Here is a 24,068-nt window from a genome sequence, read left to right as displayed (position 1 = left end):
TTTTTTCTTTGTTCATTTGGTAATGTGCAAATTCTGGTGAATAACCTTTTCAACATCAGTTGCTGGTTCGACTGTGGCTGGCAGAATTTGACTAAAATATGTTTAAACAAAAAGGCACAAAACTGATTGTAGAGCCATTTTAAAATGTAACTTTAGTGTTTTTTTGTATTTTCTTCCTTGATAGATGTAGTTACACAGCATTTTCTTTATTCACTTTAGCAGAGTTCCCTAAGTTTGACTGGGACCCACAACATTTACTGGATAAATATCAGTAGGATGGATCAAACACACTGGTGTGGATCCTAATACAACTCTGTCCATTAATGGTGGATTATTTGGAGTAATAATGTTAGACAGCGTGTCCTCTTCAGTGTCTCAGCTGATGAACTTAAATCCTAATACGCTCGCTCAGACTATATTTGATACACCATTTGCCTGTGACTCAAAGGAGGGGAGAAACACAACGCTTGAGTTTGTTAATTACTAAAAGTTAGTAAAATTACAGTTATTGGAAAACAACATAGGAAGGGCTTGACAGTAAGCAGCAGATTACACCTAACAATATCTCTAATTTAATTAAAGAAGGGGGGCCGCCTCCTCCGCTTTTTTATTCTTTGATTCCAGATTTGTTGTTCCTGCGCATGAACGCGGATGGCATTGTGACAATTCAGCAGACATGGGGAAGGAGCAGAGGACCGAATAGACGAGGTGGACATGTCAGAACTTTTCAAACACCTACAGACACTGGACACTGGACACTGGGCCAGGGACTGTTTCGCATCAGCAAGTCAGCCTGGCATCGAGTCACCAACTCCTGGCATGAAGTCCCAATACGACCTCACATCCAGAAGGTCAGTACCCCAGCAAGGGGATAACGCTCCCATGAACAATGTTTCTGCACCCTGGAAAAGTGGCCAGCGCTCATGAACAACGCAGATCCCAAGCTGTCAAGGGAAGAGACTGTTTGAATTTTCTGCGCACATTGGAGCCACTTGTTTCATCAGACTCTGAGTTGTGAAAAGGGGACTTTGTCACTGAGGTGCTCGCAAAGACATTACAGCGATCTGCCACTGCAACACTGGGGAAGAAATGTGGAGTGTCACACATGAAAGTCTTGAATATGACGTCTTAACTCCGATCTCATGTTTGCCTGGTCTGTTGCATGTCAGTCCGAGTCCATCTCAGGAGCCACGGACTGGTATCAAACACCTTTAAAGGTAAAACACAGAAAGTTATTTCTAGCCATATACTACTGAACAAATTTAATGGGATGTGATCTGGATGACCTGTGTTCTCATATTTTTCCTTTCTCTCCATCTTTAAGCTCCCAGGCAAATGAATCAGGGACATGGGTAAACATTCTTTCCAGGCAACTGATTGAGCACCTACCAGCGTACAGGTTTGCGGTTTTGAAAAATATACTAATATCTATTATATTTTTTGCTATGTAACTGATATGTTCCTTTTAAACATGAGTTTTAATTCTATTATGTCCAGGACCATATTGCTCATAATTAATCAGCAGCAGGTGTATTTTACCATATCTTCTATGGGCAGAAAATCCACTGGGGTGGGAATACTTTCACATGCTCCCCTTACATTTAGGGTCACTGTTGAGTTGCCTCTCTGGGTTTACCAGTGTGTGCTATAAATTTACACTATGGGGGTTGCGAACGTCCTGGGAAGATAGGTTTATTACATGGATCCCTCTCTGGTAAGCACAGATGTGTCCTGATTGAGACATTCTGTTTTTGAACATCATAGGTTAAACAGATCTGTTAGCAAGTATTGATATTTTTCTATTGTACAAATAACTTGCCTACTGTGATACACCAGCTTTTCACCAGAAGTTGCTATGTTACCAGGTGTTTTATTCAGGTTCCACTCTGTCTTAGTATGTAAATAACTTGGAACATCCAGCATTCTCACAAAATCGAATTGCTGTGTGCAACTGAGGCCATCAGTTTGCAGTCATCATTTCAATGGGTACACTGATCTTACACAACTTTTGGAGGACCTCTTGCAGATACCTTGCATGGTTAACTCAAATAATGTTTTGATTTGAATTCAGGATATAAGGCAGTGTTTTGCATACTTCAACACAGATAATCACTTGCAGTTAGGTTTTTGTAACAAAATAATTTTTGTTCCATGGAGGGATAATAAGATAAAATAAAAACTACACAAAATGAAAAGGGAATATTGTTAATTGACCTGGATGAAGGGTTCTTTTGCAGGACCCAAGGGGAGGTATGTGACTGTGTTGTAAATTAGATAATGGTTGTTTAAAAAAAAAAAAAAAAAAGAACTCTCTGAATGTTGGTTTAGTTGACTCCCAAAACACAAGCCTGGACCATAAATTATATTTAATGAGTGAAGCGTCAGGAAAGCCCGTATCTGCTGGAGGAGGATTCAATGGGGGGGGGGGGGGGGGGGGGGGGCTTCTTGGAAAAAGGCCCACAGTTTTATCAGTACCATAAAGTGAATGTTAAATAAAAAAGAACTACATAAACTAAGAAAAACTGGATAAAATAGACAAACAGAGGGTAACTTAATGTAAACTAATTTTATTAAAGACCCTGTTTAAATAGGATTCAAAGCTGCATATCTCGTGTTGGAGTTAACTGGATCAGGGTTTAAACACTTGATAGAATGATAGGTGAACAAAATGGGGGTTTGCTTTTTCTCTCATATTAAAAATAGGAACTTTTTCCCAGCACACAGAGTGGATATCTGAAATTGGAGCAAAGGTTACAGAGTTTAATGGAGTGGTGACATGCTGAGAAGTTTTGTGTGCAATGTCTGGTAATTTTTTGAATCCAAAAAGCATGCTGACATTCTTACAGGATAAATGTACTTTGATTTCAAAACCGCATTAACTAATTTTTGATTTTACAGACAAGGGGATTCTCACCAGAGATTAAAGTATGTGTGCTTGCTGCATTTTCTTACAGGACAATCAGATGCCCAGCAAAAGGAAAGAGAAAATGCGATAAAGTGTCTCATTAACTATTACATTTCTAAAATAGGTTTCCCATAGGATGGAGATAGAACAATGGAAGGGGGTAAGGATTAATGGGGATAATTCTAAACACAATTGGCTAAAATTCTGTGCACAGTACAAATTGAAGTGTGTTTTTTGTGGGAGTGTTCAGTTAATTTCATTACAGGATACGATTTCGTATGATTGAAAGGAGCTTTTCGGGACCAAAGTCAACTTCCGGAATTACAGGTAGCACACGACATTTGATATCTAAAAGATTGTCGTGTAAGTTTCAGGTTGTATTGGAGACATAAAATTAGGAGGGTCCAGGAATGGGAGGGGGAGTCCACCGACTCCCGACCTCGAAGGAGTGCGCACTAAGGTCATCAACAGACAGATGTGGTGGGCCAGAGGTCAGGGGCCCATCAGGATTCCAGAGCCATGTGTACCAGCCGCCAGAGGGTTCAAGGAAGGATCACCGGAACAATTTGACGCGCCAATTGCCACTCGTGGACGAGGCTGCTGGATTTTTATTTTGTTTTTGTTTTTTATTTTTAATAAAATGATTCACATACAGCTGTGTGGAGATCGCGGTTGGGACAAATGACTCTATAAATCATCTTCTTTAAGGGTGACGAGAAGACATCTCTGAGACACAAGACATAATTGAATGCATTGTGTAAAAAAGAAAATTGTAATCACTGTATTTCTCTTATGAGTTACATATTCCTTAGATGTTAAATGCTAGTACTGTTAGAATCTTGGTTTTGCATTGCATGATAATCTGGTTTTTATTCTGTGGTTTGATCCAAGTGTAGTGCTTTCACATCTTATATTCATTTCTAAAAAGATATGTTGTTAATCTAGGTTAGGACTCTTAAAGTCATATTAAGATAATATAACAGTTTCTGGTAGTTGGACAATTATCTTAGCCTTGCACCTCTCTGATAAAGGTGCTTACTTTTCTTAATTCTAGTAGGTTTGAGATTTAGGTTTAGTAGCTTATTAGCTTATACTTGGGTTATTTTACATTAAAGGGGTAGATTTGAACTTAATTTGATTTCACAAGTCGCCAACAGAGGGGACAGTGGGTTACAATATTGCATCTTACCATTTACACTTTGTTTAAGGGTTTCAAGACATGGACTTAGTTTAACCTAGTTTTTGGTTTGATCTATTTAAGATCAAAACAGAGCGAAATTGTTAAGAAAATATCTTAGTCAAGCAGAGTGGTGTCTGTCTCTCCCTGCTCCAGCGTAAGATAAACATAGAGTTTTATTGCCCCCGAGGGGGTGGTTAGAAGGAGAGGGGGTTAGTCCTCCTCCCCCTGAGCGAGCAGAAGGAATTATAAAGTTGATAAAAAGGAATGTCTTGGTAAAACTGACTTCAGACAGACTTCTCGACCGCGCGGGGAAATCATCTTGATTGGTAAATGGAAACTCTGTCTCCATATTTAATTTCTATGAATTAAATGTGCATATTAAACTGTACCTCTTGATTAATGTTTTCTCACTTGCGGCCAAATCTGGAACCGGGATAAGATGGGTTTTCAATAGATATGTAACAGCAGTCCGGTAAACCCAATCTTTAACAGAACCTTCTGCAGATACTGCAGATATCCGAGTGCCACCATATCCTGGTCCCCCTTTAGACCACAATGTGGTCATCAATCAGCCTGTACCCGAGGCTCATTACAATGACCAGGCAGTATCTCAGCCTGTTGCTCAGCAAGGTCCCCAACCTGGTAAGACATCAGATACCATCTTCAGTGCAATTTGTAATACATGCTTTTTTTTGTTAATACTGTCAGCAATCTTCACATGCTAAAAGCTTCTTTTTATTAACCAGTTTATGCATTAACTTAACTTTAACAGTTATTATGCTTGATTTTGGGTAATTCCAAGTCAAAATTTTTTTGGGTCCAGCTCAACAGTTTTACAGTTTGTTATACAACAAAAATCCAAATTTCCTGCCAGGTAAGTAATTTTTTTTCAAAACATAAAATTAGTTTGAAGAGACAGACACAAAAAACTAGTGGTGTATATTTAACAAAGTGTGATTAACAGTGAACCAGATGGCGATGCAACTGATGCTCCAGGAAGAATACTATGTCCACAGTGCCAGATCAGTGTTGTGACCTCAACCGAATACAAAGTGGACATACTCACCTGGACCATTGGAGTGCTGTGTATTTTTTAGGTGAGTAAAACCTAAAACTTCAAAATACCGATTCAGACCAAATATGTCAACTATTACCTGAGAAGTAGAGAAAATGCAAAGTCATATACTGAAACTGAGTATTTTCACCAATGAATTTCATTCCTCTCACTGTATTTAATGTTCCAAAACCAAGTAGAACAACAACTTGAAGAAAATCTGAAAGTTTAATAAGTTAATTCAAACTTCTGCTGGGTGTCTCGCTCTGCCTTAGCGAGACCAGAGCAAGACACAGAATCCCCAGGAACAATCCTGAACCAGGCGGTGCACACAAGCATTAGTAAGCCAGCTAGAAAGGGCAGGCAAGGAACAGGTCCAAAGGATCAGCAGGCTGGGAGACTGCAGCAACAGGTGGAACTAATTATGGTGAGGGAGTAACCGGTGACTGGGAAGGGCGGAGTATGGAGTGGAGTGTGATCAGTCCAAACAGTCCAAAAACACAGAAGCAAAAACCCAAATTATGACCCATACATTTTGTACATTTCTTAAAAATCACCCTGCTTAGTTGTACATGTCTTTGATTACTTGGGCATACTACTTTTAACAACTGTACACATTTTTTTTCTTATGTTGTGATATTGGTGGACATGAGTTTCCCCACTGCGGTACAATAAAGGGTTATTCTATTTTAATCAATTCTTTTTTGTCTTTTGGCTTCTCCTTTTCAGGGCCCCTCTGAATTTATTTTAAAAACATCCATTCTATTCTATCATTTGAACTTCCGCACATTCTATGGTAATCCCTTTGTAAATTTAATTTCTTTTCAAAGCAAAGGGTAGTAAACCAATGCAGACACAAAAGTTAAACTCCTTATTAAAACTGCAGCTACAAAATCAACTCAAGATTTATCAAGAAAAATTAAAACCTCTATTAACTCAAGCATTGATTGAAGTTCATGATAATATCTGGACTGATATTATTTGCTTTCCTTCTAACAACCTGGCAAACAAATCATGGTGAAATAATGAGTTTGCTCACCAGCTTTAATGAGTAATAAATTAATGTGCACACAAATTATTTTTTTTCTATTTTAATACTGTTCTCCTTAACAGGTGCTGGCCATGCTGTTTAATCCCTTTCTTTGTGCCGGAGAATTCCTGCCCGTCATGCAACAATGTCCTGCACATCTACAAATGCCGCTGGAACACAATGCTGAATGCCACTGATTCAACAATGTGAGCTAACCCGCTTTAAAGGTGGACTGTAAATTGTAAATTTATTATGTTTTCCCAGATGTCCTTTTACATATCGTTAAAATGTGATATTGATGTGTGTTTTTTTGTAAATAGAATGCTGTTTTATTTTTTTAACAGATTTGATTTTATATACTATAATCATTGAATTCACGATCAGAGGAATCTTTTCTTTTTTTCTCTCCAAGCAAAGCTTTGTTATCAATATTGAGGCCATTTGATCACATTGGAATGAGCAAAGACCTTTTAATTTAAGAAAAATACAAATGTAAATTTTTAAAATTAAAAGTAGTTGATTTGTTTACCTTTGCAAATATCATTATGCACATTTTTTATTTTTTTGGAACATTAATCACTGTTAAAAATTTGGAAATATGTTTAAACTTGAATTTCATTAAACATTAACAATTTATATTTTTATAGAAAATTAAACATGATAAAATCCTTCTACAATCTTGCAGAATTACATAACATGGAGATTTACTTGATGTTTACTTGCTCTAATTTCAGTAAATCAAATACTTATCCTCACTAAAATATATTTTCATTTTATTTTCCTATGTGTTAACTCTTTTGGGATGTATTCAAATTGTCAACAAATAAAAATAAGTTACATGAAGTGTATATGAAGTGTATATTCTATTCTTTGATTGGACTGAGAGTGTGGTTCTGTTTGCAAAATTATATTTCTTCTACTACAAACAAAAAATTTGACAATTGTTCAAAAACTTAACAATTCTCACCATGTATAAAAAAAATAAAACAAGATGCTAAATTTTTTTTTCATGAGTTGTAATGTTTGTTTAATTCTTCTTTATCCTTTCAGGTTACCTTGCACTGTAGTATGTGGCCGGAGGTTGCCTTTACCTCAGCAGTAACTACGGACAACATTGTCTCTCTTCTAGGCCTTTCTAGGCTGGTGGAAAAACTAAAACGGCCCGAAATAATCTGTAGCCGAGTAGGGCAGACAAAAAGGGGTGGTCCAGTGGAACTGCAGCTAAATAAACTATTGCTTTGCCCTCCTCAGCATGCATATGCAGCTTGCTGTGATTTAAGCTGAAAACAGCCCAAGTTTAAACAGATTTACAGTTTTAAAACCGTATAAACTGTCATTTAAAGCATTGAGAGGTTTATTCACAACTTCAGCTGGCATATTTTGCAAATCACCATTTTCTCATAAATTGGTGCTTCTCTGTTTTCTACATTTGTGCTGTGCTGATTTGTTCCTGCTTTTCCCCTGACGTGTCACATTTCTTAAGTCTTTTAGCAACCAACAATTTAAGTTATAAATTAAATGTCTTTGTACTGTAGTTCAAATCTTTCCTGGGGCACAGACTAACATGCCGATTTATTTAAAAAGAAATAAGGCTTTGTTACTGATTGCGTTCACTCGTATGAGGGTGAGAATTGAGTGGTGTGAAGGAAGCCATATACGTTAAGAGAGAAAAAACAACCTTAAACAGAGGAGGAGGCCTTAGGTTCCAACTCTCAAAAACTTACAACACAGCTATAGGATTAATTCCGGCCAATCCTCACCTCAATTCTCATCCTCATACAAGTGATCAAAACATCACTCCTTTAAGACAAGCCAACAACCCTAACAACTCCTCGTTACAGAGGAGTGGAGCAGTTTCGGTCCAATCTGCTGTCTTAATGGCTTTAACGACCACCCATTACTAAGGGGTGGACCTGTTTCGATTGAATTTGCATGTTATCTAAGCCATTGCAAGGCCTTTGTTTAGCAGTAGTATAAAGCTTGTTACTCCACATTACTCCAGACTTTTATAATTGAGAAAGCTTCCTGGAGAGGAAGAGAAACGTCTTCAACTATGGAAAACAACCCTAACAACTTGCTTTGTTGCTTTGTTTTTTTTACTTTTTTTTTAAATGACCATGACCTGGATGACTGAGAATCTTCACCAGCATTAATCTCTTAGTTATCATTCTCTCCATCAATTTACATAAATTAGAAGTAAGACCTATAGGCCTATAACTTTTTACCTCTCCTTTATCCTTACCTGGCTTTACTATTGGTACAACGATTGAATGCTTCCAGCTTGAGGGCAATTCACCTTGTTCCCATACTTTATTGTACAACTTTAAAACTATTCCTTTAGCAGCTTCTGATAACTGTTCTATCATCCTATAGCATTTGCCATCGTTAACTGGAGATGTATTCTTAACTCCAGTCAACGCTCTATTCATTTCAAACAATGTAAAGTCTTTATCTAAAACACTTCCATCAATCTCTTTTCTATTTAACATTTCTTTATTATCTTCAATAATTTCTAATCTCCATGATAATTCTTCATTTGATAAATTTTTAGAACTATGCACTTTCACAAAGGACCTTGCAAACATCTCTGCTTTTTCCTTGTTTGTTATAGCTTCACACTGATTATCTTTAATTATAGGTAAAGAAAAATCCATTTTTATTCCTCCCATCTTTCTAATCATTCCCCAGATCTCATTTACTTTAATGTCTGATCCGATCGTACTACAAAACCTTCTCCAATAGTTCTTTTTTGATAATTTAACTACTCTTAACTTTAGACTGTGCTTTTTTGTATAATATTAAATTACCAAATGAATGATTTAATTTTAACCTTTTAAAATGCTTTATTCCTAACTTTACATTCATTGTTCCACCAAGGAACCATTTTCTTTTTCCTTAATCCAGTAGATTTGCCAATGGCCTTTTCTGCAGATTCACATATTACATACATTGAGGCACAGTCTGCTGAGTGTATACAGCTTCCGTGAATATACCCTTTTTACTTATTATTTTACTGTATTCTTATTTTTTGTCTGCACCATCAATACCAAGTCAAATTCCTTGTAAGGGCAAATCTACTTGGCGATTAAACTTGATTCTGACTTGCTATCTTCTTATACTTTGCCCAATTAGCTTCCCTCATTCTCCATTTAGGATACCAATTTTCTTCTACTACTACTTTAAAATTGTTCAATTTAAGCAGAATAGGATAATGATCACTTCCAAGGGGGTTATCATTAATTACTTCCCATTGACTAATTCCTGCTATCTGATCTGACACTATAGTAAGATCAATTTGCAGATTCTTCTCCATGCCCTACATCAAATCTAGTACCTCTTCCATCATTTAGACAAGTTAAGTTATAATCATCCATAAATTCCTCAATTATGTTTCCATTTTCATCTTCCCTTTTATTTCCCAATAGGGTGTTATGAGCATTAAAATATCCACATAAACTATTCCTTACATTTTCCTTCACATAAATACTATCAAGTATTTCTCTACTTATTTTTTTACAAGGGTTATACTAATTTATTATATTACATTTATTTACTAATCCATACCTCAATCCCTATGACTTCTATTTCTTCATTTATATTCAAAACTTTATAACTAATTCCCTGCTGAACAAATATAGCAACACCTCCTCCTACATTTGGATTTCTATCTTTACATAGTGCTATATATCCATTACGAAAAAAAATCAAGTGATTGTTTTAACCAGGTTTCTTGAATGCATACTATATCTGGTTTAACATTCTGTCTTTCAATAAAATATTTCATCTCTTGGCCATTAGCAATTAAGCTTCTTGCATTCTACTGTAATATGGATAAAACCCATCAAATTTCACCATTACTGGACTGTTGACTTTAATTTATCCCTGTTGTTAAAACTGCACTGATTGACTCAAAAGACAAGTCTTCCATCTCAAGGTATTTTTCTGCTGCTTTGATTATTATTTTGATTCGCTCTGTTCTACTATCTGTCTGTGCTGAACAATTTATTACTTCTACAATAAAAGCAACAAATTTCTTTTTCTCCACAACCATTGTATTTCCTAAGGTACTCTGGCTCTGCATTTGCTCTGTTTTTTTAGATGGAGTGTGAGACACAGAAATACTTTTAGCATTAACATTTAAATTACTTACCCTTGTAATTGCATCTACATAGGTAACCTTTTCTTTGACACGTATATTTTGTACCTGCACTGCTCTTTTATGAGCTTCACAACCTTTAAATGCAGCACTATGTTCCCCACCACAATTAGTTACAACACTTTAACTTAGTTCCTTCAGAACGTTCCCCATACTCATGCTCCCCTCCACACTTGGCACACCTAGCCTTAGCTCTGCAAGCAGCAGCAATATGTCCGAACCTCTGACATTTGTAACATCTGGTTGGTGGAGGAATGTATAGCCTAACTGTATAGCTGACATACCCAATCATCACTTTTTCAGGTAATCTCTCCTCTTCTAGTACTAACATAACTGATTTACTAGGACTTTTAACTCCTTCTCTTGTAACAAACAAACATTTCACTTTAATCACCCGAGCTCCTTTTACATTACCTTTAATCTCTTCCTCCGTCAGATCAGTTGATACTCCATATATTACTCCCATTACTTTCCCTCTTTCCTGCCATATTTGTGGCTTGTTTTTCCCCAACAACGTCTTGCATCTCATTAGTCCCCGCACCTGATCTCTATCTCTGCATAATACCAATAGATTACCATCTCTTAGCGTTTTGACTGTTTTCACTTCACCTACTATTTTATATATTGCCTCACTTATCTTTAAAGGATTCAAAGCACATGGGTTCTGGAATCTAAGAATCACTTTGATTTCATTTCCTCTCTTTTTTCTTCATCAGATTCAAATCCTTTCCTTTTCTTATTTCCTCAACTCACTGTTTGCCAGTCTCCTGTTTTTCAACTTCTATTACAATAATCACTACTCATACTTCAATTATCTGAGTCATCTAATTCTTTGCATTCTTCCATCGTACTTCCTTAATTAAATTGTTCTACAATGCGGTACCGCGCACGTGACGTCACCGTCTCAAGAGCAACGTCCCTTTTGCCGCTTAGGTAGGGCATACAGGAGAGAAAGCACGGATAACCCAGCTATTACAAGCGCAACAGAACCAGCGATCTGACCGACTTTACAGCCGTTAAACTTTCCCAAGACGATGTCCCAGGCGCACGGATTACTGGCCGAACTGTCGAAGAACACACCAACCTTCAGCTCAAACGATGGCTTGAGGTTCGAGGGCTTAAAAAGACTGGAAAACTGGCCGAGATGATGAACGGTAAGCTTTGTTTTTTTTTCCTGCGCGGCGATCATGGCAGCGTCGGCCGTTTTTTTTTTTTTTTGTTGTTTGCAATCACCGTCCAGGAATCGGTATATGTTTAATGTTTGTCTCATTTGAAATGTTTTTGAGTAAGCTATCCTGGTAGCAGGCTATCATGTTAGCGCCTGCTACCATGATAGCCTATATGCTGTCATGGTAGCAGGCGCTACTTTATTAACATGTCGGCCACCAAAATACTCTTACCTTGACTTGATGTCGCTGGAATTGGGTCAGGATGTTCTTCGGTTGTGCCCTTTCCTCCGACAAAATGCTTGCTACATATGTACTTGAATTTGGTAACTTTTTCCGGGTTGAACTGTTGTGTAGGCCGACTGCCCCGGTGTTCCAAGCGTACACATTTCTCCTTGGCAGTCTTGAAGAAAACATCCTTCATATGCGGCCGATCAGCGTAACTCGAGTCGCTGTTGCACGTTCCATAGCAACAATGTTTAAAAACCATGGTCTTAGATTTGGAAAAAGCAGTCGTTTACCGAGTAAAACCTAGGCTAACGCATGTCTCTTTTAAAGCAAAGCAGCGGCGGTTTCAGGAGTTTGCCCCACTGCGTACCACGTGATGTGACGTCATTGTGACGTTGTGTTTCTAAAAATAGCTCGCGCGCGGTACCGCATTAACTCCAAATTATACCTCCGTCACTTTAACTTTAACCAACTAACGTTTCCAACTGCCGTTTCACCCATAGACATCATATACCGTGTCCCTGGTCTGACACGCCTGAGTCAATAATTCTGACTAGAACCTGACTGCATACTGAGGAGCTAATTGTGTATTTGATTCAGGTGTGTGGGACCAGGGAAACCTCTAAAAGTTTCAGGACACCGGCCCTTGAGGACTGCAACTTGACAGCCCTGACTAGGCCCTCCTCCTTTGATTGACACCATCCGCCAACTCATTAGAAGCATGCCCAGATGTTGTAGGGAGGCCATACATGCACATGGAGGCCATACATGCACATGGAGGCCAAACACACTACTGAGCCTCAATTTGACTTGTTTTAAGGACGTTACATCAAATTTGGATCTGTCTGCAGTGTGTTTTTCCACTTTCATTATGAGTGTGGCTCCAAATCCAGACAATAAATACATTTGATTTCCATTGCTAATTTTTTGGGGGATTTTGTTGTCAGCACATTGAACTATGTAAAGAACAAAGTATTTGATCATATTTCATTCATTATGATCTAGGGTGTTATTTTTTTAGTGTTCCCCTTTAAATGTTTACATGAAAATGCCTGTAAATATTTATGGACTCCGCTGTACCAAGATGATCACTAATGCATCAAACTAGCCCTCCACTGGTTGCCTGTACATTTAAGATTTGACTTTACAAAAATAATTTTGGTTTTGAAATGTTTAAGTGGTCAGGCACCTCACTAGCTAACAGCTTTTATACGTGCATGTTCCTAAAGAAAATTTTTGTCCAACCTGCTGCTGTGCTGGCCTGCTCCACTCGGGACCTTTTCCTCCCTGTGTGATTTTGGTGAATTGTTTTATCTTTAAAATAAACCTTTTAAATGCAAATCTGTCTCTCGCTTGAATATTTGGTTCACTGATCTCATGTTCATTACAGTTTAAGGGCTAAAAAAGTGGTGTTTGCATTATATATCCCCTTTAAAAGCCCCTGAGAGACTTTTCTTCAAGACTACGAGAGTCTTGGGCAAGAAAAGTAAGACTTAGAAAAATAAAAAATACTAAAAGTAAGCTAAAACGTAGTCTAGCTTTTACTAAACTACAATGGGCAAAGTGTTGGCAGAAGACTGAAATTTTTTAAAGAAGCTACACCCATACAAATTTCCGCTTGCCTGCTGTGTTGCTCCACCTTTTCTCTGAAAGGCTGCAACAGAATATGTTACCCAGTGTCAGATTAATAAGACGCCCTGATTGTACTGGTTGTTCAAGGCATTCAGTAAATTCTTCACCAGGTAAGAAAATCATATACTTACAGTTTATTAGAAACGTTAGGATAAATATTCTTGCTTCACTAATTCTTTAACCGTTGTGTGTTTCAGCATAAAGGTTAATCGAAGTAAATTGGAATATGCAATCTGGTGAGACTTCTTTGTCAGAATAAAAGTACCTTTTTCAAAAAAAAGAAAACAACCTATAAGCAGGTATTAAACATATTTTTCTTAAAAATTGTTGCATAAACTTTGTTATGCTCTGGTATTCTATTCTAATAGCCTGCAACCGCCCTTGAGCAGGTAATTTGGTGAGCATAAAAATATTCATAATTAACAGAAATAAAGGCTTGAAAGCATCAGTCTGTGTATAATAGTTTCACACAGGGAACTGAGTTACAGAAGTAAATTAATTTCTTAATAATATTGTAATTCATGGGCTGCACCTTTATTTGCACTTTTGTATGTCTTTCCTTACCCCTTTAAAGCCTGATACAGGCAAATGTGAAGAATATTCACATTAAAAAAAAGAAAATCTTTTAAAAAAAATACAAAATAAAACATCAGGCTTTCAACTTTTCTTTGCATCGTAGTTGATACATTAGACCAAATAATACATTTTCCTGATGTATTCATTTGTATGTTGTAAATTGTATGTTCAGAAAAATTCTGACTTTGTTGAAGAGGTAGAGGTCTCTGAAATATTTGTATCAAAAATGATACATTTGGAGCTATAGTCAAAGATGATACACATTTCTTAGAAAATAATGCTAGAAGGTGTGTGTCAGTCATTTTATATATCATTTAAAAAGAACAACGAACAGGTTGCAGCTAAAGGAAAGAATTGTGTGGAAGAAATGCCTTTTATTCTGAAGAAGCGTCAGTAGCAATCTGTATAGATCGCAGTGTATGAAGAGGAGGGTTCCAAGAATTAGGTGAACAGGTTTAACAAGGTGTGCAATCTTAAACTGCATTTCTTTGTATTTTCCATAACCAACTCCATTCCTGGCATTTACCACTTTGTAATGAAAATGACTCATTACTCCATTCATATATTAGCAAAAGCTTCAACTCTGTGTTACAGTGGACAGTCCAATTCCAGTATACTTTTGGTATAAAACAGGTGTTTTCTTTCAGGCAAACCTTGCTCATCACTCCAGCACAGTTATTCTGAGAGAGAGGGGTGAGAGCAGGACCAAAACTGTGACAGATCCCTGCTCTTTGGTGCAAAGAGCAGTGATGGCTTTTTACAGGCCTGCAGCTCCCACAGAGATCAATTTATTTACGCTCCTTTTTCTGAATACATAATGTACTGACTACTTTCAGGATGGAAGGACAATATTACCCAGTATAGCAAAAAGTTTCCTTGAACAGGATTACCAACTATAACCTGACTCTCGCCAGATGCATGTCACCCCGCCTAGCTTCACTCACATCCATCTGGGACATCTCCCATAGAGAGGGATTTCTCCAACCAATTTTATTGTCTAGCCAATCAGGACGCAGGGCTGGAGTTTCATAGATGTGACGTAGTGGAGAAGCGACCGTGACGTGAAACTGTTTTGATAGCAATGGCGGCTCGCATCGAGGATGCAAGCGTTAACATTGATGCTGCTATTTCTTCCGTGTTGTCCAATCTACCTAATATTGTTTCATTAAAAGAACATCAGAGAACGCCTCTAAAGGCTTTTGTTGGTGGAAACGATGTTTTCGCCCTTCTCCAGACCGGATTTGGCAAGTTTTGTTTGTTAGCGCGAACCATGTTAGGAGGATTTTAGTCCTCGACGCGGTCGGCCCGGGATCGACTCCGACCCGCGGCGCTTTGCCGCCTGTCTTCCCCCCTCTTCCCGTCAGCTCACTGTCAATAAAACACGTGCCACTAGAGCTGCAAACACATTTTAAAAAAAAAAAAGTTTTGTTTTTTCCTGCATCGCTATCATCAGCGTCACGGGTTAGCTTCGGTGTGAGTGGTTGAAATAGCACGTTGATAAAGATAACAGACAAGTGGCTTATCCAATCATATGCAAGGATTTTTGATAAGGCCCAGCCTTCAAAAAAGGCAATTCCTATGGAGATGTCCCAGATGTATGTGAGTGAAGCTAGGCGGAGCGAAATACATCTGGCTAGAGTCAGGTTAACCAACTATAGCTTTAATACCACAATGTTAAACATTTACATTTGTTGTCATGGTCACATAATGACAATAAAGATTCTTGATTCTTTGACAGATAAAATGGGAAAAGGCGAAGCACCTCCTCCAATTTCTTCAGATATCCCAGCGCCACCATATCCTGGTCCCCCTTTGGTCAACAACGTAGTCCTCATGCAGCCTGCACCCCAGCCTGTTGCCCAGCAAATTCCCCAGCTTGTTGTGCAACAATACCCCCAGCCTGTTGCCCAGCAATATCCCCAACCTGTTGTTCAGCAATATCCCCAGCCTGTTGCTCAGGCTGGCAACAATACCCCCAGCCTGTTGCTCAGCAATATCCCCAACCTGTTGTTCAGCAATATCCCCAGCCTGTTGCTCAGCAAAATCCCCAGCCTGGTAAGAAATCACAGACCATATTCAGTGTCATTTACTTTACATGCCATTTTTCTTTTAATTCTGTATCAGACCTTTTCCTCAAGTTAGTTATTCTCTTCATAAATTTGCTAGAAGCTTTTTATGCTATATTCAGTTAATTCCATTCTTTTCTTGCTTAGTTCAACATGTTGCACAAGTTGTTGAAAAACAAGATCTAAATGACTTTTTAAACTTTTTAAAACTGAAATAGTTTCAAGATTAAAATGTATATACTAAATCTCCAGAGCTAGTGGTGTTTCTTTAACAAAGTGTGATTGACAGTGACCCAACCGGTGGCTCCACAAATGAGGCTCACTGATGCTCCAGGAAGAATACAATGTCGATATTGCCATACCATGGTTGTGACGTCAACCGAATCCAAAGTGGGCATGTGCACCTGGTTAATTTTTGGAGGCCTTTGCATTTTCGGGTGAGTGAAAACAATCATATAAAATACTCATGCTGTTGGGCGGTTGGCCTAAATAGTTGATACAAGTTACTGACAGTATAAGGGAATGAATGATTGGGTGCCTGTTTGGGTTGCCACTATACAATTATAAGATTGACATGTAAACCTTAACATAAACTTGGATACAAGGTGGACAACAATAATATTCTACTAATACAATTTTTGGAGAATTTGAGTATCTCATATCTATAAACTCTCAGTGAAACATCAAATCTTGACTGTAGTTTTAAAGGGGCCATGACCATCCATCCGTCCATCCATCCATTTTCTGACCCGCTTAATCCCTCATGGAGTCGCGGGTGTTGCTGGTACCTATCTCTAGCATTCACTGGGCTAGAGGCGGGGTACACCCTGAACAGGCCATGACAACAAATTTAATTTTCTGATGTTTTGGGGGTAAATTTCATTTGTTGTGCAATGATGAGGTCATGTGAAGTTCAGAAATTTGTATCAAAGAACCTGCTGGGGGGGCGGTCAGCTTTGTCTATTTGCTGAAAAACGGTGAGGAGGGACTGAGGAGGGACATTTGGCCTGACAAAACAACAGGCCGATGTTATTTTTTTAGTAAAATTCTTTAGATAATTTACACATGTAGGAATATCAGCTACATGAAATGGTTCTTAGTGATGTCATGGCACCTTTAAAAGACAATCCTAAATAAAATAAGAACATATGGTAGAGCGGCACAGAGTAACACTAACAGAGCGCTTGATAAAGCTGTTATTGATCAGATAAATAAAATGTTATTTTCTGTTTCACAGCGGTTACCTTCAGCAGGTAAACACGCCCACAGCAACACACCTCAGCTCCCTGCAGCCCCACCGCGGGTTTCTCTGTTTCTGTCTGAATATGCACTTAAACGGCCTCTATAAAATAAACTGCACCTGTCTGAATCGCAATGAAAAGTATTGCACATAAAAACGTGTTTATTTACACGTCTTTAAGGTGTGGGGAAAAAAAACAGTCAGACCGCCATTACAGATTTTATCTCGTGCACCCCCTTGTAGCAGCTTGTGCAGCCCTCTCCCTGTGCTAATATCATCACGCCATGGCCTCCAGCAGTTTGTAGCTGAGTGCAAAGTGGCCAGGATGAAAGTCAGTTCCTCTAATTCAGAGGCCATTGATTTAAACTGCAAAAATGTGGACTGTTCCTTCCAAGTTCGGTGTTAGTCTCTACCCAAACAGGAGGAGTTCAAGTAGGTGTCTGTCTGTCATTTCCACTCTGGCCTGACAATAAAGGATCCTTCTACTCTATTCCATGCTCAACTCATAACAGTTTATATTTACATTCATTTAAATAATACAGACTTAACTAAAGGCTAGTTTAAAATTTATTCCTAAGCTCATTTCATAACAAAACAGCGACAGCACCAATTTTACCAGAATACAGAAGTGGCAGAAAAACAATGCTTCCCATAGTTTTCTACTGCCCCCATGAGGCATTTAAACACCATTGCATATAAATAGTGAATCGTAGAGGATTGTAAACAAGTGCAGGAACAAAAGTTTAAAGCCCATATTAAAACGCTGATGCAGCATCAACTCTAGATGTATCATACATAATTAAAACATCTTAAAAATCAAGCATTAATTTGAGTTTATGATCATAATATTTGGACTAAAGTTTGGCTTTCTGTTTTACGACTCGAAAAACAACTCATGGAGATTCAAAGATAGTTAGCTTACCAGCTTTAACAAGTCACACATCAATGCAAAGAATAAATTAAAATTCTGTCTTTTTATCCTTTTCTCCACACCAGAATCTGGCCCTTCTGTTTGATCCCCTTCTGTGTGCCGTCTTGCCAGGATGTGCAGCATTCCTGCCCGACATGCAACCATGTTCTTTACGTCTACAAACGCAGCTAAAGCATTGAATCCTGCATTGAGTGAAATGTCTGCTGAACCTCTATTAGGTTGGACTGTAAATACATTTAGTATGTTTTCCCAATGTGTTTTAACAAATCATTAAAATGTGACATAACTTTTGCTGTGCTGTGACTGAGGTTGGATTTTTAAAGGATAATTTAAAAATTTAAGGATATAATTATTGAGCGCAAGATCAGAATAATTTTTCTTTACATTAAATCTTTAAGCAAAGCTTTGCTCAGTATTAAATGGCTTCAATACTGATAATTGACAACTTTTGTTGAAACATTTCTGCCATACTTTAACATTAAAAAGAGTTTTTATTATTGACCTTGACAAATATTGACCTTGACAAATAGTAAAATTTTTGTAACAATAATCTATATGTTAAAAATATTGAGAGATATTTTTAACTTGAATTTCATGAAATATTCGGATTAAAGTATATTTTTACCAAAAATTAAACACAAAAAATATTTTATAATTATGCAGAATTAGATCACATGGACATTTATATTTACTTGATTATTACTTCAAAAAACACATTCCTGAATCATGATTAATCAATGGTTAAATTGAATACCAATCCTCACTAAAATGTATTTTTTACTTTTTTGTTTCTTTAATTATTTTGAGATTGCATTAAAATCAAGATTAAGTATAACCATTTTTAAATTAAAATGTAATGTCATGTGAATATATTTTATTCTTTGATTGGGGTCAGGATGTGGTTTTGTTTACCGAAGTAGATTTCTTTTATCATAAAATACATTTGATGATTGTTCAAAAACATAATCATTCTCATTATTTATAAATCAATAAAACAAGATGCTAAAATATTTTTTAAAGATCTGAAATGTTTGTTCAAATTTTCTATACTTTTCAGTTTTCCTTATACTGCAATAAGTGTTTTTGAGCATTATAAAGATTATGTATGTATGTATGTATGTATGTATGTATGTATGTATGTATGTATGTATGTATGTACGTATGTATGTATGTATGTATGTATGTATGTATGTATGTATGTATGTATGTATGTATGGGACTGTACTTCTTAACAGCGTTTCTTCTTTTCTATAAGTCTGTAGTAACGTGTAAGCTCTTCTGCCATATATTTGTGTTCACAAACTTTGGTTCAAGTTTTTTCAGTCTGTCAGTAAATTCTTTATCTGCTGATGTAATCTCTTGGTTTACAGCTTGGTCCTCCAAGACATTCCAAAGAGATCACATTAAAGGCATACTATGCAACATTTTTCAGTTAATTAATGTGTTCCATACCGTTTTGGATGATTAAATGAGTCATTTCAGGTCGAACAAAGGTTTTCTCGGCCGCCCTGGGGGTCTGTGGGGGAAATACCGCACTTGCAATTGCAAGAGCTTACGGCCCGCACACACAGAAGTCTCGCTTTACGGCAAGAACTCCGTGTTTTTGCCCTGCCATTCACTATATGCACGCGCGAAAGCAACAACAAAGAACCGCGTGTTAACGTCAAATAAACATGCAAGCATATCGAGTTTTATTATTATTATTATTTATTTTATTTTTTTATGTTGGCGAGACGCTACCGCGGCGAGGCGGCGGTGGCGGCTGCGGCTTGGCGAGGCGGTGGCGGTAGCGTCTCGCCAACATAAAAAAAAAAAATAAATAAATAAATAAATAATAATAATAATAATAAAACTGGCGAGGCGGCCGCGGCGGCCGCGGCTTGGCGAGGCAGCCGCGGCGGCCGGCCGCCTCGCCAAGATAGCGCTGCGGGAAGCTTGATGTTTCATACTTTCACTGTGTTAGTCATTGTTTGTACTGCCGTTTTTTCCACTTTTCGTTGCGTTCGCCTGTCTGCTAAGCTCAAAACAACCGCGCCTGGCTTGACGGAGAACCAGAACAGCTGAGCATCTTTACGACTGTGCACTTTTACTTTCGCCCTCTGGGGGGAGCCTCGCTGGAAAATCAACCCCGGTTGCATAGTATACCTTTAAGGCTGGTTCACACGGCAGGATTTATAGCTCGATTTTCGCCCCGATCTCCCCTTCGGCGTGTCTCTTAAAATAATCTTAAGAGAATAATTTGCCGTGTGTGGTGTCTCACAAAGACAAATGAGTATGGAGCCTGTTGAATGTGGCTTGTCAATGAGATTCCCTACCAACTGTGAATTGATTTAAGCACTGCTACCTCTCAATCCATTTTGATTTTCTTTTTTTTTTTATTATTTATTTCTTTTGCATGTCCTATTGAGTAGTAAGTAGTGTTTCCTAGTGTTTTATTAAGTAGAATAATGGCTGTAACAGGGAATTATTAGTTTAATAAATAATAACTTGTGAAATCGTAGTTGTTTGTGATTATTTTAGTCCAGAAATTGAATGGTCTCTAAGAGCTATCGAATTATCTCCTTTTAAGTTAATAACTGAATCAACTGAGACATTGTGATTGGCTTGTGGTAAAGGAGTAAAGATTAAAACTCTGATTGCAATTCTAATTTGAGTTATCAGCGTTTGCTGGACAAGTCTAACCGGTCATCATCTGGTTAAATAGCACTTTTCCAGTATAAATAAGTTAATAACTGCTAATTAATAAACAAATTGTTAGTGTTAATCGTTACAGTCTCATAGCCCTTCATCACAGCCATTTTAATTAAATTTGCTATATTTGAATTTAATTTCCTGACAACTATAAGGACTGTAACCCCCCATCCCCCCATACAATAATAACATATGGACTGTCCTCACACACACACACATACCATGGACTGTTCCCCTCACACACAATTTGTATACAATCTGTATAGATTCTGTAAATCTTATCTGCCATTAATTATCTTGTATTATAAACCCGCTAATTCATATATAATCCTTTTTCTAACATTCCTGTATATTCTGTATAATCTGTGCATATAGCTCACATATTTATATTTATACACAACATTGTACAGTCCCCTACTATTACTTTTACTTATACATACACTTAAAAATAATATTTATATCCTGTATAGCACTTCTGGATAGATGCAAACCACATTTCACTGCTTTGTACTTGTGACAGTGCAATGACAATGGAGTTGAATTCTATTCTATTCTATATATTATTAAATTATAATAGCAAATTATAATTAATAATAATCTTCATAATCATACAGGTGTTGTTGCATAACACACGTTAATTAGGGATATTGGACGATAGCTGGTAGGAAACATAGGATTTTTGCCTGGCTTACGCACATCTGCGATGTGTATAAAGATTGTTAGAAATTAATTAAGGTGTTATATATTTATTTTCAAATCTCGAAAATATATTTACAAAGAAACATTTATTTATATAAATTTGTTTATTTATTTGTATGTCACATTTTTATACTTGTATTTTGTTTATTTATTTGTATGTCACATTTTTAAATTTGTATTTTGTACTTGGATATTTATAAATGTATGTATATGTATATATATCCTTTTATATTTATTCAAATCTTTTTAAGACAATCCTCACTCCATAGAATGAGGGGTCATCGACATTTGGGCCATAAATACTAACAATACATAACTTTTGGTTATAAATAGATATTTTTATTATTATAAATCTACTTTCAGGATCTATAATTTTGTCTAATATTGTAAAACTAATGTTTTTGTTGATTAAAATTGCTACTCCTCTTTGTCTAGAGTCATAGTAGGCAGCAAACACGTTAGGGAACTCAGGTGATTTAAAGGCATACTATGCAACATTTTTCAGTTAATTAATGTGTTCCATACCGTTTTGGATGATTAAATGAGTCATTTCAGGTCGAACAAAGGTTTTCTCGGCCGCCCCGGTGGTCTGTGGGGGAAATACCGTACTTGCAATTGCAAGAGCCCTCGGCCCGCACCCACAGGCTCAGAAGTCTCGTGCAAGACCGCAAGAGTCGGTCTTGCTTTACGGCGAGAACTCCATGTGTTTTTGCCCTGCCATTCACTATATGCACGCGCAAAAGCAACAACAAAGAACCGCGTGTTAACGTCAAATAAACATGCAAGCATCTCGAGTTTTTTTATTATTATTATTATTATTATTATTTTTTTTTTTTTTTTTTAATGTTGGCGAGGCGGCAGCGCTATTTTGGCGAGGCAGCCGCCTCGCCAAAATAGCGCTGCGGGAAACCCTGATGTTCATACTTTCACTGTGTTAGTCCTTGTTTGTACTGCCGTTTTTTCCACTTTTCGTTGCCTTTCGCCTGTCTGCTAAGCTCAAAACAACCGCGCCTGGCTTGACGGAGAAACCAGAACAGCGGAGCATCTTTATGACAGTGCACTTTTACTTTCGCCCTCTGGGGGGAGCCTCGCTGGAAAATCAACCCCGGTTGCATTGTATACCTTTAAGATCGTTTACAGTTCTAACTGATTTATCAGTTTCTTGCAATAAGACTACATCTGCCTTTAATCTTGTAAGCTGGTTAAACATTTTCAACTTTTTCTCTCTTGTGCCAGCTCCATGCACATTCCATGTCACAAACCTTATATAAAGTGCTTGTGTTTGTTTGATCGACAGGAAAGAAGCAGAGGAATAATATAAAGGAAGACAGAGAATTAAGAAAGTGCAGAGTGAGAAGGGGTGGAAGAAAAATAATTACAACCCATGCCCCATGTACCCGGCCGTGACTAACAACCATACCGTGCCAATGTGCTCTTGAGCTGTGCATACATTTAATCTATCACCGTGTTCCGTTCTTTTCTCTTTTAACAAGTGTCACATGGTTTAAATTGACCTTCTGTGCAGTGTTATGGCTGCAGTGGGTCTCTACCTTATTTTCCTTGTCGGGTTAGAGAAACAGGCCTTCTGCAGGTGGGATGCATTTCCCTGATTAGTGCGTTGCTGCTTTAAAGCTGCTATGCTTGTAGCAGAGGAGAGGCTCTCTTCCTGCTCTCCCTCCTCAGATCCCCATTTGGTTTGGTTTGGTTGGTAGCTTGTCTTATGGTTGGGTTTTGTTAGGTTTGTTTTGCATTTGCTTATTTCTGGTTAGTCATGGTTTCCTATTTCAGGTATTCTCTCTTTGGGATTTTATTTCTTAGTAATTTTTAATAAAATTCAGTCTTAATTTAACCAGAAAATTCCTTGTGTGGTCTCCTTGTAATGTTATCCACCAAACGAGCCTGGTGGACGTAACACAAAGTATATGTGCATTATCCGTAAATAGACTCAGAACCTTAAAGCAAAAATGCTGCCCGATCGGAGTGTCTGAGCATAGTGGCGTATGGCAACAAAAATGACCGAATGATCAAATGAATGTGTGCGTTTGATGGCAAAAGAAAGCTCTTCTCAGAGATGGCAAATGAACCGCCAGCAGATTCAGAGGGTCTAACCACATTTATGAAGTGAGGTCATCTAAGACTGTTTGGAGGACAAAAACAATATTTCTTAAACAGCCAGGTTATAGAATAAAATAAAAGGAATAGAAGAATGAAGTATACAGTTAAGTTGACTTTTTTGGTGTGTGTGTGTGTGTGTGTGTGTGGTGTGTTGTGTGTGGTGTGCACTGTGTCTGTGTCTATACTTGTGTGGCTCAATCCCTGACGGAAGACAACCTTGTGTGGAGATTCTCAGTTGTGTGGACATTTTGCTGGTCCACACAAAATAATCATGCAATAGGCTCCTTTGACCCTAAAATTACCCTGTAAATTTTTTAAGGTGGACCCCAGTGAGATAGGAGTCACTGAAAAGTGGGTGGAATGACTCTGCTCTAGATCACCCTCTAATGGAAACTCTCT

The 24,068-nt window shown here is 37.6% G+C and overlaps 2 long non-coding RNA genes across 2 annotated transcripts; both read left to right on the top strand.

Annotated features, from left to right (window-relative positions):
* Nucleotides 1-13,402: 13,402 nt before the first annotated feature.
* Nucleotides 13,403-13,623, top strand: LOC118562442. Its single transcript, XR_004930620.1, has 2 exons — nt 13,403-13,461; nt 13,549-13,623. It is a non-coding gene; the product is annotated as an uncharacterized LOC118562442 (long non-coding RNA).
* A 2,690-nt stretch (nt 13,624-16,313) lies between these two features.
* LOC118562440 lies at nt 16,314-18,450 on the top strand. Its single transcript, XR_004930619.1, has 2 exons — nt 16,314-16,430; nt 18,230-18,450. It is a non-coding gene; the product is annotated as an uncharacterized LOC118562440 (long non-coding RNA).
* The last annotated feature ends 5,618 nt before the right edge of the window (nt 18,451-24,068 follow it).

Source organism: Fundulus heteroclitus, unplaced genomic scaffold, assembly GCF_011125445.2.
Source record: "Fundulus heteroclitus isolate FHET01 unplaced genomic scaffold, MU-UCD_Fhet_4.1 scaffold_92, whole genome shotgun sequence".
Classification (NCBI taxonomy): domain Eukaryota; kingdom Metazoa; phylum Chordata; class Actinopteri; order Cyprinodontiformes; family Fundulidae; genus Fundulus; species Fundulus heteroclitus.
Note: the sequence above shows the minus strand (reverse complement) of the source record. Positions and strands in the feature narration are given on the sequence as shown.